The sequence below is a fragment of the Lutra lutra genome, chromosome 8 (assembly GCF_902655055.1).
Source record: "Lutra lutra chromosome 8, mLutLut1.2, whole genome shotgun sequence".
Classification (NCBI taxonomy): Eukaryota; Metazoa; Chordata; class Mammalia; order Carnivora; family Mustelidae; genus Lutra; species Lutra lutra.
In genome coordinates, this window is record NC_062285.1 from 102392235 (window position 1) to 102407638 (window position 15404).

At 42.5% G+C, this 15404-nt stretch overlaps 1 long non-coding RNA gene across 1 annotated transcript; it reads right to left on the minus strand.

Moving 5' to 3' along the window:
* Positions 1-1600: 1600 nt before the first annotated feature.
* On the minus strand, positions 1601-5439 carry LOC125107597 (uncharacterized). The gene is made up of 3 exons (XR_007129607.1): positions 3475-5439; positions 2784-3069; positions 1601-1727 (listed from the first exon to the last, which is right to left on the minus strand). It is a non-coding gene; the product is annotated as an uncharacterized LOC125107597 (long non-coding RNA).
* Positions 5440-15404: the final 9965 nt, after the last annotated feature.

Here is a 15404-nt window from a genome sequence, read left to right on the forward strand (position 1 = left end):
TTCTCAAACTAGAGAAAGCAGTTTTCTCTATCATATCCTAAAGTAGGAGGAGGCACAAACAATCTGAGGTTTTTCCTCCTCTACTTCCCCATCAGAAGGTCTTCAGAGTGCCCAGGGAGTTCATCTCACCCGATCTGAGGGGACACACACACACAGAGCAACAGGTAGGAATAGAGAGATACAGAGATAAATAAAGACATGCAGACCAAGAAACAAGGTGACAGTCAGTAAGACATGCAGGAGATTCAGAGAGTCAGAGAGGTGGCAACAGAGAAGAAAGTAGACAGAGATAGAGAGATAAAAAGGGGAGGGTAAAGGCACAGACAGAGTCAATTCAGCAAGAATGAATTCACATGCCTTCTCAGACTCAGTTGATTTTCTCTGATAATTTATGAGACAAAATATTTCCTGGAAGTAGACCCAGACAATCATAGCATTCCTCATTGTCGTGGATGGCGATGAAACAGGAAGAACAAGGTGAAAAGAAATGGGAGGTAGAGAGAAGAGAGACAGAGAAGGCAATAGAAAAACAGAGACATGGGGAAAGACAGACAGACATGGAGAGGGGATGAAGGAAAAGGAAGAAGGGTATGAGGGGGTTCATGAGTCTGCTGGACGCTCAGTCTGTGCCATGCTGTGGAGACAGAGAAATGTGGGGGAATGCATTCATGTCCTCTTCGTTGTGCTAAAATTTCCATGTCCTTAATGCGCAGTGTGGAGATGATTTGTTTATTGGGCATCTACTATGTACCTGGAACCAGGCTGAGTGCTTTCACCTATATTGACTCATTGAATCCTCAAATGACACTAGTTGCCAGGTACTATCATGATACCCATATTATGGAAAAGGAAACAGAGGCATGTAACTTGCCCAAAGTAACTCAGGTAGTAAGTGAGATTCAAATCCTGTCATCTCCCTGTACAGCCTATGTTCTCAGCCATGATGTAGCATCAGCAAAGCCAGTTATGTAATAAACAATTGTTAAGGGATCCATGATTTAAAAACATTCTTGCTTGGGGCACCTGGCTGGTTCAGTCAGTAGAGCATGTGACTTTTGATCTTGGGGTTGTGAGTTCGAGCCCCAGGTTGGGGATAGAGATTACTTTAAAATCTTTTTAAAAAACAAAAATAAATAAAAAATTCTTGCTTAATTATAATTTATTTTAGAGTAACTTAATATGCAAATCAATCAACATTTCCAGAATATAACATTTTCATTTCCATGAATACTTCCTTGTCAACTCAGCAAGAGAAGCAAGGGCAGAATTCCAGTGTTGTGGTTGAAAATAAACAAATAGGGGTGCCTGGGTGGCTCAGTGGGTTAAAGCCTCTGCCTTTGGCTCAGGTCATGATCCCAGGGTCCTGGAATCGAGCCCTGCGTCGGGCTCTCTGCTCCGCAGGGAGCCTGCTTCCTCCCCCCTCTCTCTCTGTCTGCCTCTCTGCCTACTTGTGGTCTCTCTCTCTCTCTCTCTGTCAAATAAAATCTTAAAAAAAAAAAAAAAAGAAAAGAAAAGAAACAAATAGAAGCCTCCAGGGGTCTTCATGATTTTTCACACAGCAAGATGGGCAGATCCCAGTGTCCTTCCTCCACGGGTCCTACTTCCACAGTGACTTTGGGTTCTGTTGCTTTTCCACTAGGAGACCTTGAAGGGACTGGCATTTGATTTCTCAGTGACTCGTTTCCCCTGTGGAAACTTATGTAAAATATCTTCATTGGCTTTCTGATCTGTTAATAAATAATGATAATTTGTAGAAGAGCTCATTTGGTTATCATCCTTGGAGATTAATAGGGTAATTAATTTTAGCTAAGTGCATATGAAATATCAAGTGCCTCATACGTCTTCAGGATTTATGCTCCCGTGTTCTTATGAGGCCTGCAGGCCAGAGATTCTCTGCTTCGAGATGAGAAGCTGATTATGAATGTCCCCAATCAAGGCTGTTTCTCACTAGATTGAGCCAACCCCCCTCAAGAACTCATTGGGAAGGCAGACAATTGTCAGGGTCATTTTTCCTTGCCAGACTGGGACTCTGGAGCTCTGAGCTGCAAATCGAAAGGAACTGGCAAGAAAGAATTTGGCTTCCTGGTTGCTCCAATGCAGATAATCTGTGCACCATCTTGAGCACAGTAGGGGGAATCTTTTCTGGGAGCAGCGGTGGTCATGAAAAGGTCTTCTTATGTCCATGGGAGCTCCAGGGGATACTGGTGCGACTGGAGCCCATGCTTCCTTTCTGTAACTGTTGACTTTTGAGCATACTGATAGCTAACACACAAAAAAAGGTTAAGAAGGTGACGATACTGGTTTGTGGTTAAGAGCATGAACTTTGGAGTCCTACAGGCTGGGTTTGAGCCTGGCATAACTGTCCCACCTACATGTTCACAGCATCCACCATTACTTCTATGTGGAGAACAACTCAGTTAAACTTATATCACTATAAAAATGACTATGCTAGAACCTTTAGAGAACTCAGTGATTGTGGTAGACTGAACCAAAAAGATCTGTCTGCAGTTAGGGGCACCTGGGTGGCTCAAATCAGTTAAGCGTCTGCCGTGAGCTTCTGTCACTACCTCAGGGTGCTGGGATCAAGTCCTGTGTTGGGCTTCCTGCTCAGTGGGGAGTCTCCTCTTCCTCTGCCTCTCCCCCTGCTCATGCTCTCTTTCTCTCCCTCTCAAATAAATAAAGAAAATCTTTTAAAAAAAATCTGTCCACATTCTAATTCCCCCCAAAACCTGTGAGTATTACCTTATATGGCAAAAAAAAAAAAAAAAAAAAAAAAGTATTACCTGATATAGCAAACAATGGGATGATGTTAAGGATTTTTCAAGAGGGTGCTTATCCAGGATTATCCACAGGAGTTTAAATAATCCTTAAAAGTGTCCTTATACAAATGAGGCAGAGGATGATTTGACAGAAGAGGCGGCAACAATGTGACCACGGAGGCAGACTGGAAGTGCTGTGGGCCACCGGAAGCTGGAAGGGTCAGGGGACAGATTCTCCCCTGGAGTCATCACAGGGAGTACAGCCCTATTGATTCTTTGGTTTTGGACTTCTGACCTCCAGAATACATTTCTGTGAGAGAATACATTTCTGTTTGTGACACACTTTGTGACAGCAGTCACATACGGCAAACTCATCCATGGCTCATGGGATGAGATGAGTCCTAACAGGGAAACCAGTTTGGCTTCATACCTGTTACTGGTTTTGCAACAAAATAACGGTCTCTTAAATTCCATTGTTAAGCACTCTGGTTGATCTTAGAACTGCATTCACACAGCAACATCTCTTCAGGATAAAAACAGAGCAACCCAAAAGTCATCATTTACATTAAAGAGCTTAATTTATTACCTCTGAAATTTTCCCTCCCTTCATACTTTCCACAGTTGTGAAAACATGTTCCTTTTAGTGCCAAGAACTATACTATATTTAGTTTACTTTGCTATGTGTTTATTCCCACACCAGAACACACACACTCACGTAGAGCTCAATGACAGCATGCATGGTTTAGCTACAGCACCACTACACAGGTCAGACTTCAGCTGGGCACTCTTCTGTTGATACTGCGGGCACTAAACATGTTTGGAAGAAATCCAAACGCATATTACAGAAAAAGTCAATGTTTTGGCCTCCATTAAAGTGCCTGCATGAAAGCATACCTTTTTTAACTCAGATATATTGAGATGTGATTTACATAGAGTAAAACTTAACCTTTCTTTAGTCTACAGTTCTGAGTTCGAACAGACACTTAGAGTCTTAGAACCACCCCATGATCAAGATACAGAACAGTCCATCATCCCAAAAAGTTCTTTCACAGCCCTTTGTAGTCAGCTCTCTTCCCTGGCTACCAGCGAACTCATGACAGGCACAGATAAGCAGAGCGGAGGTTGGCCTCTGGCTACCACTCCCGCCCTCCACATGGAGCTGCCTCTGCCTTGGCCACACCAGCCTGACAGGTTCCTTGTGCTCTCCGTGCTCCCACCCACAAGGTCTACCTCTATCGTCCCTTTCAGCTAGAACACACTTCTCTGTCTTCTACACCTAGGTTACCCCTACTCATCCTTGAGATCTCAGCATTGACACCTTTTCCTCAAAGAAGCCTTTCCTGAGTAGCTCCAGTCCCTCTACATTGTACTGAGCACAGCGATTTTATATTTGTGTATTCTTTGATTAATGTCTATCTTCCCCTTAAACTTTGAGTTTCGTAAGGGCAGGGACCATGATCTTATGCTTAGCCTACAGTACGATCATAGGTATCCAATAAAGACTAAGTACATGCATAGATACCTTGAAACCAGCAATGTTCTAGGGGTTTGCTTTTGATTCTTTAATAAAAAAATCTTTATTTTTTTCGATGTGGTGATCTTAAACCATAAATCCTTTGACATTCCTCCCTCCAAAAGGTGGACTCTAATTCCCCTCCCACTGACTCAGTGACTTACTTCTAATGAACAGAATGCAGCAGAAGTGACAGCATCAAAGAAGGCACTGCACTTTCTCCTTGCTACCCCCGGGGTCTCTCAGTCATGGGGCGGGGGATGCCAGTTGCCATGTCATGCAGACATGCGAGAGCAGCCTTATGAAAAAGCCCACGTAGTGAGTTACTGAGACCTTCTGCCAACAGCCACGTCAGTGAGGGAACTGGATCCTTCAGCCCCTGTCAAGCCTCTGGGACTGCAGTCCTGGCCCATGTCTTCACTGCTCCCTCAAGAAAGACCCTGAGCCAGAACCATCCAGCTAAGCCCCTCCCATATTCCTACCCCAGGAAACTGGGTGAGATGTTTGCTGTTTCAGGCTGCGAAGTTGGAGGATCGTTTGTTACACAACAGTAGCTGAAAGAACTGATAGGGGAAATAAAGAACAGCAAGTGGAGGTGACTTGTTCAAGGTCACACAACCAGGCAATGGCGGGTGCAGGATCCCTGCACAGGTTGTGTGGCTCCGAAGGGCATGTTCTGTGTCCCACACTGCGTTGCCTCCTCAAGATGCTTAGCCTGGCAAATGCAAAATCATCCGGCTGCAAGTATAAAATCTTTGCACATTGGTTCATGTTACAGTTTTAGGAGGTTGCTTTGCGGAATGGCAAAGAAGCTGCTGACTGGAGGAGTTTCTGGAGAATGGTAAGTAAAAAGGCAATTCTAATGAAGAAGTTATACTGGATTGAACTATTTAGTCTCTGCGAAGACAATTTGTTGGAAGAGTAGATTGAGGCAAGTTTGTTAGAAATTAAAAAAGAGAGAACTTAAAAGTTGTTTTTCTTTAGCTCATTATTATGGTATTGTAAACCAGTTTTCACACAGTATGAATGCATTTTCCTAGAATGCTCATTTTTTATATATCCAATATATTTATGTGTTTAATATTTCACATATTACACATCTTTAATAGTGTAAATATTTGTAAATATATTTGTAAATAGTGTAAATATTTAGTATATATGTGAAGGAATTACCGAAATTCAGTATTTTTAAAAAGATTTTAGGGGCGCCTGGGTGGCTCAGTGGGTTAAGCCGCTGCCTTCGGCTCAGGTCATGATCTCAGAGTCCTGGGATCGAGTCCCGCATCGGGCTCTCTGCTCAGCAGGGAGCCTGCTTCCTCCTCTCTCTCTGCCTGCCTCTCTGCCTGCTTGTGATCTCTCTGTCAAATAAATAAATAAAATCTTAAAAAAAAAAAAAAGATTTTATTTATTTATTTGTCAGAGAGAGATCATGAGCACAAGTAGGGAGACAGCAGACAGAGGAAGAAGCAGACTCCCGGCTGAGCAGGGAGCTTGATGTGGTACTTGATCCCAGGACCCCAGGATCATGACCCAAGCCGAAGGCAGAGGCTTAACTGACTGAGCCATCCAGGTGTCCCTTAAATACAGTATTTTGCCCATATTTCCTAGTTAACATTCCAAAGGCTCGTACCTTGCAGTAGGCAAAGATTTCTTAAATAGGACACAAAAGCATGAATCTCAACATATAAGCTTAATTAGCCATTGCAAGCTATTTATCTGCATGGTGCCCAGTGGTATTGCTGTCTATGCTGATTGGACTGAATATCTTCAACCCATCACTCTAGAATGATTGACTCATTTCCCTTTCTCCTCTTATGCCTTTCCTTTTCCCAAATTAATAAAACATTCCTTTCATCTAATCACTCTACTCACCTTTATTGTCTTTCTTCATTAAAGCATTGTCACTATGTCACTAGTTCCCTCCTCATGAGTACTGGACTCTTTAAGCTAATTTATGTTGAGGTCTCCTGGCACTAGGATGCAGGAATGTTGCTGGGCCATGAAAAGGCCCGCAAGTGTGAACCAGAGAGATGTCTCTCCATCTGTTGTCAGTGATCCCGTCTTCATGTCTGTGGAGATTTGAGAATTGCTATTCAGTGGCAAACAACATGGAATACTTTCGTTTTCCCAATAACTTTGCTTTCAAGAATCTCAATTCACTCTGGAGCCGGAAAAAATTTAATTATGCCAAGTAGCAGCTCCTGGGTCTCTTTGGCTAAATTAAGCCCATTCCAGTGCTTGTCTTTAGAGTGGATTACTAAAATCTCAGCCTCCTGTCCAGTTTACAGCCCATCCCCTCAGTGGGAGCTCAGCTGTCTATGATATGGTGCTTGGCCTCTCTTCTCTATTCCTCTTGGGGCCTGCTTCCCGCTGGTTGGATGAGTGGGGAAAGGGTTCAGGCATGTGAGCATGTGAGTGCTGGCACACTGGGGGTGACCATGGGGACACTGAGCAGGTCCAGTTGTTCCCTGTGGCTACTTTACCTACCACTGGCTACAAAATGCTGGTGTTGTCTGTGGCTGGGATGGAACTTTTGGCGACCCAATAAATAACCCCCCTTCCACTGGGAGGCAAACGTAGGACTCAGGCTACAGGAGACAGGAACACCATGGCAACTCCTGATAATGCTTCTACTGGCCTGCAGGGCTTATGGAGCTAAACAGAGCAGGCAGGTCAATGCTCCATCTCTGCATCGGACAGATGGACCCAGTCATGGCTCCCAACACTGCCACTTTCTCTTATGGCCCTGCAGGGGTGAAGGTGACCATGCTTCCTTTCTCACAGCCAAGAGGGAGAAAGACAGTGCTGAGTGAACACATACAGTTCCTCTACCCCCAATCACCAATTGGCCAAATCCCTCTGCCTCCTGGGATGGGGAGGGTGTGAAACTAGAGGCTGAGAGAAGTCTCAACCAAATAGGGCAAAACCAATCAGAATGCACATGTATGAATATGCATGCACGTTTTAATTTTATAAGCAATATGAATTGATAAGCAATGAAAGATATGGAAGGATACCTGGTAGGTGGCTCACAGCATTGCCCAGTTTGGGGGGTGGTGGGTGGGATATAATGTGAAAGCAGGAGAAGAGAGTATAGAGATAAGCCAAACAGGAAAAAAAAAAAAATCACCAAGAAACAGTATGTACGGTGTGATCACTCTATATTTATGTGTGTCTGTGTGTATGTGTGTATATTTGCCTTAAGAAGTGATACTCAAGGGCACCTGTGTGGCTCAGTGGGTTGGGCCTCTGCCTTCGGCTCGGGTCATGGTCTCCGGGTCTTAGGATCAAGTCCTGCATTGGGCTCTCTCCTTGGCGGGGAGCCTGCTTCCTCCTCTCTCTCTCTCTGCCTGCTTCTCTACCTACTTGTGATCTCTTTCTGTCAAGTAAATAAATAAAGTAAAAAAAAAAAAAGAAAAAAAAAAAAGAAGTGATACTCAAGGGGGCGCCTGGGTGGCTCAGTGGGTTAAGGCCTCTGCCTTAGGCTCGGGTCGTGATCTCAGGGTCCTGGGATCGAGCCCTGCATCGGGCTCTCTGCTCGGCGGTGAGCATGCTTCCCCCTCTCTCTGTCTGCCTCTCTGCCTACTTGTGATCTCTCTCTCTCTGTCAAATAAATAAATAAAATCTTTTAAAAAAAAAAGTGATACTCAAAATTCTTCAATCTGTATAGCATGGTTCATACCCCCCCAGTTAAAGTAGACACCAAAGAACTGGGGCAGAATCCCTGAAAATTCTCTCACTGAACCAGGTATTCATCTGGAGTGGAGGGTGGCCCAAGGGGTTTTGGGAGAGAGACTGGGAGACCAGGGTGGTAGGATGGGATTTGGGGGCTGAGGGTGGTAGCACTTGAGACGCTCAAGGCAGTAGCTATTCACTAACCCAATTCAGAAGCACTTCAATGTTTTGACCACATGTCCAGCTCTATCAATGCATTCTACTTGAATAACACACTTGTTGACTTACTCATAAGTTAAGGTCAAATTCTTAAACTGTAATAGGAAAGTTTCCTTCCTATGCTATGTTATCAAATTCAACTGGGAACAGGCACCGCTCATATGAAGAAAACCTGAATTCTGGGGGCCAGAGGAGCCACTTCAAAGCTTCACTCAAATGACTGGAAAGCTGAGGCTTGGCTGTTGGCTGGAAACCTCAACAGGGCTGTGGATTAGGGCCTTGGTTCTTCTCCATCTGGGTCTCTCCTCAGGCTGCTTGTGCTTCTTTTCAGCATGGTGGTTGGGTTCCAAGAGAAATCAGGAGGCGTCCATTTATAATCAAAGAAGTCACATAGTGTCACTTCATTATAATCTATTGGGCAGGGTAGTCATAGGGGCTCACCCACTTTTTAGGGGAGGGGACTAATACCCCATCCCTCCAGGGAAGGAGTGTTGAGGTCGTACTATAAGAAGAGTATATGGCAAGGAAGACACGGGAGGAAATACAATATGCTACAACACACTTCTGCTGTCTGTGATATCTACGGTCCGTGTTGGCCTGGGTTCCAAAGGTCTCTGCTTTTATTCACGCTGCCACATGTAGGGAACAGATTAGCTAGTATAACCGAAAGATTGGAGGAAGAAGGGAAAAGTTAAAAATGCATAGGCAACCAAAAGAAGAACTAAAGTGAACATTTGTGAAACCCCTACTTAACGTGGCAGGCATTGTGCTAGGCGCCTCTCATAGATCCTTATTACTTTCAAGCTTTCAAGATCTTTATTAATTTACACCACAGCTGTGTGAGGTAGGTACTATCATTACCACTTGGCAGATAAGGAAATTAAGGCAGAAGAGCTATTTAGCAACTTGTCCAGCTATACAACCTGTAACTGACACCAGGATGGCAATACTGGGCTGCTCGACTTCAAGCACTATGTTCTTGCTACTATATTGTGCCTCTGAGCATAGAACATAAACACATTCTGTACAATGTTGCTATGTAGTTCATTTTGTTTCTTCTTCTACTTATATAAAAGATCCCCTTTTTTACCTCTCAAAAGGCTTAGAGTAAAATATGGCAAATAGTAGAGATGTATAAATGGGCTTCTCTTTTCCAAATAACTGACAAAGTCTTCTCAAGGAGCACATTAGATAACTTTCTTTTCAGTCAATTCCCTAGTTATCATTTGTCCATGTAGGAATGTAGAAATTACTAGCTGGGCGATTAGATAAGAAACCCTTACTAATTATTAAGCTAATTGTGTTATAAGGTAATGTAAATGTTAAGACATAGAGCGGAATTCAACATGGGAGTTTATTAAGTACAAAATGATGGGTACATTGTGATACAAGTGAAGTCCCAAGAAGCTTTGCATAAATGTACTTTGGGAATATGTATTAATATATTTTTTTAAAGATTTATTTATTTATTTAATTCAAGAGAGAGTGAGAGCGTTTGCACCTGGGGTTGAGAAGGGCAGAGGGAGAGGAAGGAGGAGAGCAGCAGACTCCCCACTGAGCATGGAGCCTGGGGTTCCATTTCATGACTCCGAGATCATGACCTGAGCCAAAATCAAGAGACGCTTAACTGACTGAGCCACCCAAGCACCCCTGGAAGACATACTAATATTAGATGTACTAATATTAAATATACCATGGGACTCCCTGTTTAAAGAAAACGCACATTTCTCTTGTTGCAGCAGGGATTTCTCTAGAGTGGGACACAGATAATGGAGTTCATCATAATTAGAATGCCCCAGTCATTAACTAGGTGTGTCTAATCTGGGCATAAGGACCCCTGTTGCAATGATCAGGGAGGTTTTCACTGAGATACCTATTTATAATAAGGTCTGGCATAGGTGATGGAGAGGATAAGAATGCCCCTCTTTCACCTGGTGATAATTCGAATACCCAGAGTGGTGGTGAATGACAGAGACTGAAAGGATGACACGTATTTTACCATAACCTAAACATAAATGCAATTCAACTATAACACAATATGTCATCAATTCTACTGAGAGGCTTTTGACACTGACTTGGAAATTCAATTTCCCACTGAGGCCTACTCTTTAAAATGAAAAAATGATTGCGTAGAATAGAAACATGCTAACTTACCTGGAAGAAACAGAATGGCTTCCAAGCTAGGAGAGCTCTGCAGTAATTTAGTATTTTCAGAAAGCACTGTGTCCACGAGAATTTAGGTAGAACTGAAAACAAACAAAAGTGGAGTCACTGGGGCAAATGTTGGTTGGGTCTATCTGATCATTGCCCAGGCGGAGGAAGCCTTAGTGGTAAGGACAGTATGGACCATTTTGGATGGTATGGTCCTATTCATTCATTCATTGAACTTTCTCAAGTGCCTCCCTGGCCAGGCATTATCTTACATGCCGGGAATATGGAAGTGAGTAAGTCAAAGTCCTCATGGAGTTCACATTCCAGTGGGGGAGGCAGTCAATACAAAAAAATAAACATATATACTAATAACATGAGGCCTGTGCTTCAAAAAACCTTCACAAGGTAGGAAGACAGTGAATGAGGGAGATGATGAGAAATATGGTATTACTTTATGAATATGGTATTACTTTAGATAGAAAGGTCAAGAAAGGCATATCTGAGGTGACATTACAATAGAGATATTTGAATGAAGAAAGGAGGTGAGCCATATGAAGATTAGTGGGGTTAGATTGTTCTAAGTGAACAGAACAGCCAGTAGAAAGCTCAGAGGTTGGAGTGAACCTGTGTGTTCAAGGAACAGAAAGGCCAGTATGGGGAGTCATTAGTGCCATTTGCCAAAATGTTCTGGTGCTCTCTCCTTTTAGGCACAAAGTTGCATTATCTTGGTTCTTCTGTGGATGGGTAGGACTACACCTAGTGTGTTTTTATCTTATTTTGGACAGTGAGCATGAGCAAAAATGACGTGCCATTTATGGATAGAGCCAGCATGCTGTCTAGAGCACTTTTTTCTGTCTCTGGCTTGATGATAAGTAATGCTTCAGACAGTGACTGCTCCAGCAACCACAATCTAAGAGGAAGACAACAAGGCAGGCAAAGTCCTTGGCTGACCCTCAAAAGACATAAATGCGAACAAAAAATACATTTTGTATTGTGTCAAGCTTCTTAGATTTGGAGTTGTTACTTCGGTCTGACATCACCTGTCCTGACCAATACCTGTCCTGGTCAATGTAACTGGTGGGGACAAAGCTAGAGGGAGGGAGGTAGATGTCATCTAAAGGATAAGCAGTGGACAGATAGCATAGAGCCTTGTAGATTATGGTACATTTGGGTTTCATTCCGCGTGAAAGAAAAACTCTGGACCGAGTTTTGAGCAGGGGAATGACCTGAAGATTTGCATTTGAAAAGAATCATTCAGTCATGTATGGGAAGTCCTTATTAGTGGGAAATACATAGTGAGGTTTTTAGGGATATAATGTCCTCAACTCGCTTTCGGTAAATGGTTCAGTAAAAATGTGTGTTTTAGTGTGTGTTGCTTATGTGCACATGAACAAGGAGTAAAATGGTAGTTGGTAAATCTAGATGAAGGGTAGGTAGGTGTTCATTGTATGCTTTTTAAACTTTTTTTGTAGGTTTACATTTTTTTAAATAGGGGTCCTTGGTGGTTGAGTTGGTTGAGCGTCTGACTCTTGATTTTGGCTCAGGTCGTGATCCGGGGGTTGTGCGACAGAGTCTCTCGTGGGGCTGAAGTCTGCTTCAGATTCTCCCTCCCTCTTCTCTGCCCCTCCCTAGCTATACATGCACACATGCTCTCTCCTAAGTAAATCTAAAAAGCTTGGGGGATATCACTCCAGGGAGGTGCAAGATGGGATAGAAGCAAAGGCCAGGAAGGCTGCTGTGGGTAAGAGATGTGGGTAAGAGATGAGGTGATTTGGGCTGGAACAACAATTTTGAGAAATGGGTGGCTTTGAAATCTAATTTCTGTGTGTAGCCAGAAGGACTTGCTGATAGACTGGCAATGGGATGTGAAGTAAAGTTTAGAGTCAAGGTGTCTCTTAGGTCTTTGTCCTGAGCATGTGGGAGAGTGGTAGATGCTATTAACTGAGACAGGACAGCAGGGGAGAGTCAGCTTTAGGAGATGGGAAATAGCAATTCTGTTCTGGACAAGTTAAGGGTGAGTCTCCGAGTAGAGACTGGGTTGGCAGTTTGGTGAGTGAGCTGGGGCCACAGAGAAGAGGTTGTCTGGGAGAATAAAATTTGAAATCATCAGCATACAGTGGTATAGTGAGAAATCACCTCTCTACCTCTTCCCTATGTATGCCCTCACCCCAAAAATTACTGCTCCTATCCCTCCTAGTTTGTGTATTCACTTGGAGTTTAGGTTGCTACCAATTTATTACAAAGCTGCATTGAGTAACTATAATGATGATGTGAGAGATGGTTCTCTCTCACTATAATGTGAGAGATGGTTCTTAAGCTGTAGGTTTTTTTTTCTTTGCTGGCCCTGATGACAGGAAAGACATATTCTATCCCTTTTGAGAGGGGGTAAACAATCTCTGATAAAAATTTAGACTCAAACTGCATTCTTCTTCCCTTTCCCTTAGTCTGAAACATGGATACCATGCCATTCTACTTCTGGTATAATATGATTAAATAGCTCCCCTGCTAAAGTTGTTAGGGCTATTCAATAGTCTAATGCCTATTGTTTGGAGAATAAAAATAGCTTATGCTGGCTCAATGAAAAAAAGTCAGGAGGTTCATAAAAGTTATTGGGGGAAATGTATTTGTGGGAGGTAATCATGTAACCTCAAAATACAGTAATAAAAAACTCAGTTGAGAAGTTACTGCGTATTTGTCCTTTTCCCCCTTCCAGGGTGTGGTAGATTGTATTTTCCAAAATAGCAGCCTCACTATATCTCTTCCCACATGCTCTTCTAATAATGGGACATTGACACTCTTCCCACTGAGTGGTGGGGCCTATTTCCCTCTCCTTGAACTTCAGCTGACCTTTGTGACTGCCTGAACCAACATAATACAGTGGAAGCTGTCCAGCTAAGGCCAGGCAACTCCCACAACCCTGAGAGGGAATAATACAGTAGGTAAAATCTGTTAAGTTTTGAGGTTATTCATTATGCAGCAACAAAAAACAGGAACATGGTTTTGACTTTTAATCATTTTATATTTTCTTTGTTCTTGATCCTTAAATTTATATTCAGATTTTATAGCAATTTTATCTGTTCTTATTGCAGGTCACTTCAAAGCCTTTGTGGAAGAGGGCTTACATACAAATGCAATCAAATTTTTTAAAGTGCTCTTCTGGGCAGCTCTTGTCGGTTAAGTGCCTACCTACGTCACGATCCCAGGGTCCTAGGACAGAGCCCACATTGGTGGCTCAGCAGGGAGCTTGCTTCTCCCTCTCCCTCTGCTGCTCCCCTGGCTTGTGCTCTCTTGCTGTCAAATAAATAAATAAATAAAATCTTTAAAAATAATAATAATAATAAAGTGCTCTTCTGTCTAACCTGGTAATGTAAGCTCCCTAGTCTTATTCTATAAACGATAAAGATAACCATGAAAGCTCTAGCACCACTTTTATGGGATTTAAAAACAAAAAAGAGAGATTTGAAGAGGGTTAAAAAAGAAAAGACTGTGGGGTGCCTGGGTGGCTCAGTCGTTAAGCGTCTGTCTTGGGCTCAGGTCATGATCCCAGTGTCCTGCTCAGCAGGAAGCCTGCTTCTCTCTCTCCCATTCCCCCTGCTTGTGTTCCCTCTCTCGCTGTGTCTGTCAAATAAATAAATACGGTCCATATATACAATGGAGTATTATGCCTCCATCAGAAAGGATGAATACCCAAATTTCATATCAACATGGACAGGACTGGAAGAGATTATGCTGAGTGAAATAAGTCAAGCAGAGAGAGTCAATTAACATATGGTTTCACTTACTTGTGGAGCACAAGGAATAACAGGGAGGACACTGGGAGATGGAGAGGAGAAGTGAGATGGGGGAAGACAAACCATGAGAAACTGTGGACTCTGAGAAACAAACTGAGGGTTTCGGAGGGGAGAGGTGTGGGGGGTTGGGTGAGCCTGGTGGTGGGTATTATGGAGGGCACATATTGCATGGAGCACTGGGTATGGTGCATAAACAATGAATTTTGGAGCACTGAAAAGAAATAAAATAAAATGGAAAATAAATAAATAAATAAAATCTTTTTAAAAAAGGAGAAAAGATTGCTTTGTGTGGATCTATTCTACCTTGTCTGCTCTTTCTCCCCGAAAACACACCCTTTCCCATGAAACTTTGATGGAAATAATTATGACCTCATCTATGAGGATCAAATGACTAATTCAGTCAGTGAATAGTTCCTCAAGAGACATTTACAGGCTCCTATTGTATGCTAGATATTAGACCAGGTACCAAAAATACAAAGACGCAGGTCAGCTTACAAAGAGACTTCTGGGCTCCTAATTACTTATAGTTACAAAATGCGTATCATATGCAAGGTCATGTCTAGGCATGTCTGGAAGTCTTTAAATGCCTTCAGTGATGGAGAAGTATTTAAAATAACAATAACAAAATAAAGCAGAACTATCAAATGATCTGACAGATAATTTAAAAAGTGAATGGAAAAAGTTATACAGCAATTTTACAGTAGGTTCATACATCTATGAGTTCAGTATAAGAAACAGAGCTAATTGGGGCACCTGCATGGCTCAGTCAGTTAAGTGTCTGACTCTTGATCTTGGCTCAGGTCTTGATCTCAGGGTTGTGAGTTTAAGCCCCATGTTGGGCTCCATGCTGGGTGGGAAGCCTCCTTAAAAAACAAAACAAAAAACCAGAGCTAACTTATTCTCTGCATAACCACAGAAATGAAAACATTATACTAACCTTAAAAAATGAAATTACAGTTAATATAAAAGATCATGAGATACCACAAGATAAGACATTACTCTTTTTAAGATGTTACAGTTTATTAATACATTCATAGTCACCACTTTTTAGAGTTTTACTATAATTAGAATTTTAAAATCCGGTTTCCTAAATTGAATCTCAATCCAAGTAGTGTCACATCCATTAACTTTTCAAGAGCGGGGCATGAAGATGGGAACCACAGCTACTTGTTTACCATTGTGTATTCAGCATCTGGCCCACAGCAGGCACTAATTAAGAATTCGTTAAATTTGTGGTGCTCTTGGCTGGTCCAGTGGATTAAGCCTGGACTCTTGGTTTCAGCTCAGGTTGATATC